The sequence below is a fragment of the Ranitomeya imitator genome, chromosome 9 (assembly GCF_032444005.1).
Source record: "Ranitomeya imitator isolate aRanImi1 chromosome 9, aRanImi1.pri, whole genome shotgun sequence".
Lineage (NCBI taxonomy): Eukaryota > Metazoa > Chordata > Amphibia > Anura > Dendrobatidae > Ranitomeya > Ranitomeya imitator.
The window spans coordinates 85526547-85532112 of NC_091290.1; positions in this window are offsets into that span (position 1 = coordinate 85526547).

Below are 5566 nucleotides of genomic sequence, written 5' to 3' on the forward strand. Positions count from 1 at the left end.
ACACTTTTGATTTAATTTGTGCAGCAGTCCACTCCTTGTTATTGCTGCCTGCCATACCTGGCTGAGATTACTGCAGGGAGATAGTAATTGTAGGACAGTCCCTGTTTTTTTTTTTGTTTTTTTTAATTCTCCCTGAAAAAAAAAATAGTGGGAGATTAATCTTGGCATTTGTGCTTGAGTGCCAGTCGTGTGTGCCATATCTCTCCAATTGTGGGGCACAGAAAGCCTAGTGTCTATAATCCTTTTTTTTTTTTTTTTAATTCTCCCTAAAAAAAAAAGTAGTGGGAGATTAAGATTGGCATTTCTGCTAGAGTGCCAGTCCGGTGTGTGCCATCTCTATCCAATTTTGGGGCACAGAAAGCCTAGTGTGTAATACTGGCCCTGATTTCTTTGCAATTCTTCCTAACCAAAAAAAGTAGTGGGAGATTAAGATTGGCATTTCTGCTAGAGTGCCAGTCCTGTGTGCGCCATCTCTCTCCAATTTTGGGGCACAGAAAGCCTAGTGTGTAATACTGGCCCTGATTTCTTGGCAATTCACCCTAACCAAAAAAAGTAGTGGGGGATTAAGATTGGCATTTCTGCTAGAGTGCCAGCCCTGTGTGTGCCATCTCTCTCCAATTTTGGGGCACAGAAAGCCTAGTGTGTAATACTGGCCCTGATTTCTTGGCAATTCTCCCTAACCAAAAAAAGTAGTGGGAGATTAAGATTGGCATTTCTGCTAGAGTGCCAGTCCTGTGTGTGCCATCTCTCTCCAATTTTGGGGCACCGAAAGCCTAGTGTGTAATACTGGCCCTGATTTCTTGGCAATGCTCCCTAACCAAAAAAAGTAGTGGGAGATTAAGATTGGCCTTTCTGCTAGAGTGCCAGTCCTGTGTGTGCCATCTCTCTCCAATTTTGGGGCACAGAAAGCCTAGTGACTGTTTTTTTTTTTTTTTTTTTTTTGTTTTTTAAATTCTCCTTGAAAAAAAAAATAAACAGTGGGAGATTAATATTGTCCTTCGTGCTTCTGTGCCAGTCCTGTGTGTGTGCCATCTCTCTCAAATTGTGGGCCACAGAAAGCCTAGTGTCTGTTTTTTTTTTTTTTTGGTTTTTAAATTCTCCCTGAAAAAGAAAAAAAAAAACAGTGGGAGATTAATATTGGTCTTTGTGCTTCTGTGCCAGTCCTGTGTGTGTGCCATCTCTCTCAAATTGTGGGCCACAGAAAGCCTAGTGTCTGATTTTTTTTTTTTTTTGGTTTTTAAATTTTCCCTGAAAAAAAAATAAACAGTGGGATATTAATATTGGCCTTTGTGCTTCTGTGCCAGTCCTGTGTGTGTGCCATCTCTCTCAAATTGTGGGCCACAGAAAGCCTAGTGTCTGGTTTTTTTTTTCTTTTTGGTTTTTAAATTCTCCCTGAAAAAAAAACAGATAAACAGTGGGAGATTAATATTGGCCTTTGTGCTTCTGTGCCAGTCCTGTGTGTGTGCCATCTCTCTCAAATTGTGGGCCACAGAAAGTCTAGTGTCTGTTTTTTTTGGTTTTTAAATTCTCCCTGAAAAAAAAAATATTGGGAGATTAATATTGGCATTTGTGCTTGAGTGACAGTCCTGCGTGTGTGACATCTCTCTCATTTTGTGCCCCAGAGAACCGAGTGTGTAACATTGTGCCTGATTTTCCTTGCAGTCTCACCCACCTATAAAGGGATATCTAAATCCTACAGAAGTTTGAGTTCACCTTGTAAGTTGTTTTACAGTAACAAATACCGTTACTTTGGTTACGTTTTTAAAACAATGAGGAAGTCTGGTGGAAGAGGTCGTGGCCGTGGGCATTCATTGCCAGCTGGTAATGATGGTAATGGTGGTGGAGCATCAGGTGGTCGTGGGAAAAACAATATAGCACCTAAGTCTCGAGCTGTGGAGCCAGGTTCGTCGTCTGGCTACACAAGGCCTCGAACGCTCCCTTTTCTGGGAGTAGGAAAACCGCTTTTAAAGCCAGAGCAGCAAGAGCAAGTTTTGGCTTTCCTTGCCGACTCAGCCTCTAGCTCTTTTGCCTCCTCTTCTGAAACTGGTAAATGTAAAAGCAGCGCGTCGTTAGTGGATGTTCACGGTCAGGGACAAGTCGCTTCCTTTCCTCTTCAGCAAAAACAACAACAGAGAATGATGCGTCAGGCCACACAAAGGGTTACTCCATGGAGCTCTTTACACATACCGTTCCTGGGTTAGAAAGTGAAACAGTTAACAGGCCATGCCCATTACAAGTTGAATCGGACATGGAGTGCACAGATGCACAGCCACAGCCAGATTACTATGCTGTTCCTTTGACTCAGACCACAACATTGCCCTTGCAGTGTACTGTTCCAGAATCAGACCCTGATGAGACTATGGTGCCCCGTCACGAACGCTATACCACCGGCTTACACGGTGACACAGATGAAGTTGCACACGAGATAGAAGAGGAGGTCATAGATGACCCAGTTGTTGACCCCGATTGGAAGCCATTTGGGGAACAGGGTGCAGGCGGCAGTAGTTCTGAAGCGGAGGGGGAGGGGCCGCAGCAGGCATCAACATCGCAACAGGTTCCATCTGCCGGGCCCGTATCTGGCCCAAAACGCGTGGCAAAGCCAAAACCTGTTGGAGGACAGCGTGGCCATCGGGTTAAAGCTCAGTCTGCAATGCCTGAATATGTATCCGATGCTAGAAAGAGTGCAGTCTGGCATTTTTTTTAAACAACATCCAATTGATCAGCGCAAAGTCATCTGTTAAAAATGTTCAACTACCTTAAGCAGAGGTCAGAATCTGAAAAGTCTAAATACAAGTTGCATGCATAGACATTTAACCACCATGCATTTGCAAGCCTGGACTAACTACCAAACGTCCCTTAAGGTTGTAGAACCCTCGGCCAATGAAGCTAGTCAGCAACGCTACATCCCTTCCGTCACTGTAAGGCCACCATTGTCCGCACCACCTGCAGTATCTGTGCAGGTTTCGTTGCCAGGCCAAAGCAGTCAGGGTCAGGGAATCACCAGTTTTGTAGTTGGAAACACTGCATGTAGGGCACCGGCAAGAATACCGTCTCCAACCGTCTCTCAGTCTGCCATATCCACCGGCACCCCCGCTAGTTCCACGATCTCCAGCTCTCCAGTCCAGCTCACCCTACATGAGACTCTCGTTAGAAAAAGGAAGTACTTAGCCTCGCATCCGCGTACACAGGGTTTGAACGCCCACATAGCTAGACTAATCTCGTTAGAGATGATGCCCTACCGGTTAGTTGAAAGCAAAGCTTTCAAAGCACTGATGGACTACGCTGTACCACGCTATGAGCTACCCAGTCGACACTTCTTTTTGAGAAAAGCCATCCCAGCCCTCCACCAGCATGTTAAAGAGCGCATCGTCCATGCACTCAGGCAATCTATGAGTACAAAGGTGCACCTGACAAAAGATGCATGGACCAGTAGGCATGGCCAGGGACGTTACGTGTCCATCACGGCACACTGGGTGAATGTGGTGGATGCAGGGTCCACAGGGGACAGCAATTTTGGGACAGTTCTGCCTAGCCCATGGTCTAGGAAACAGTTGGCTGTAGCCATTCGCACCCCCTCCTCCTCCTCCTCGTCCTCCTGCATAAGCGAGAGCTCGTCCACAGACCGCAGTCGCACAACCACTCCATCCGCAGCTGCCACTGTTGCACACCAGGTGTCCCATTATGGGGCAGCTACTGGCAAGCGTCAGCAGACTGTATTGGCTATGAAGTGTTTGGGCGACAAAAGACACACAAGAAACGCAGTCGTGGCTGGGCACTGTAGATCTTGAGGCAGGCAAGGTAGTGAGTGATAACGGAAGGAATTTCATGGCTGCCATCTCCCTTTCCCATCTGAAACACATTCTTTGCCTGGCTCACACCTTAAACCTGGTGGTGCAGTGCTTCCTGAAAAGTTATCTGGGGTTATCCGACCTGCTCCTCAGAGTGTGCGGACTTTGCTCGCATATCTGCCGTTCGCCCGTACACTCCAGCCGTATGCAGACCTATCAGCGGTCTTTCAACCTTCCCCAGCATCGCCTAATCATCAACGTTGCAACAAGGTGGAACTCAACACTGCACATGCTTCAGAGACTGTGCGAACAGAGGAGTGCTGTTATGTTTTTGTGGGAGGATACACATACACGGGCAGGCAGTAGGATGGCAGACATGGAGTTGTCAGGTGTGCAGTGGTCGAAGGTACAAGACATGTGTCAAGTCCTTCAGTGTTTTGAGGAATGCACACGGCTGGTTAGTGCAGACAATGCCATAATAAGCATGAGCATCCCCCTAATGCGTCTGCTGATGCAAAGTTTGATGCACATAAAGGAGCAGGGGTCTGCAGCAGAGGAAGAGGAAAGCCTTGATGACAGTCAGCCATTGTCTGGTAAGGGCAGTGTACAGGACGAGGTAGCGGGCGTACAGGAGGAGGAGAAGGACGAGGGGGATGATGGGGATGAGTATTTTTTTAATGAGGAAGCTTCTCCGGGGCCAATAGCAACTGGTGGCGTTGCAAGACCGGGTTCAGGTTTTTTTAGGGACACAAGTGACGTAGATTTGCCTGAAACTGCCCCTCAACCCAGCACGACCGCAGATTTGACAACTGGAACTTTGGCCCACATGGCGGATTATGCCTTACGTATCCTGAAAAGGGACCCACGCATTATTAAAATGATGACCAATGACGATTACTGGTTGGCCTGCCTCCTTGATCCTCGCTATAAAGGCAAATTGCAAAATATTATGCCACATGAGAACCTGGAACAAATATTAGCAACCAAACAATCAACTCTTGTTGACCGTTTGATTCAGGCATTCCCAGCACACAGCGACTGTGATCGTTATCACACGAGCTGCAGGGGGCAGCAGGCCAGAGGTGTTAGAGGTGCACAAATCAGAAGTGGCGTTGGACAGAGGGGTTTTTTGACCAGGTTGTGGAGTGATTTTGCTATGACCGCAGACAGGACAGGTACTGCAGCATCAATTCAAAGTGACAGGAGACAACATTTGTCCAGTATGGTTACTAACTATTTTTCATCCCTTATCGACGTTCTCCCTCAACCGTCATTCCCAATTGATTACTGGGCATCCAAATTAGACACCTGGACAGAATTGGCAGAATATGCATTGCAGGAGCTTGCTTGCCCAGCAGCTAGTGTGCTATCAGAAAGAGTATTCAGTGCTGCAGGTTCAATATTAACCGAAAAAAGGACTCATCTGGTTACCCAAAATGTTGATGATCTAACCTTCATTAAAATGAACCACTACTGGATTTTGAATTCTTTTGCCCCACCTTTCACGGCTGACACCTAGCTTTCCTATAAAAAGATCTTGCTTGTGGACTGCTCTGACTGACTTTTCCAATCTCGTAATTTGCAGCAGCTGTTTGTCCAGCATACGACATGTTTACACCTCCCTAAATGGCCAAACTCCCCCCACGGGGCTGTGGTCTCGCCACTTGGCGCAAGCACCCGTGAGAGTGCCGTTTGTCTGAAGAGGTGGTTGTGCACACTTTTGGTCGACGGCACTGCCACTGGGTCCCTCATAGTACAATAAAGTGTCTCTGGCGGTG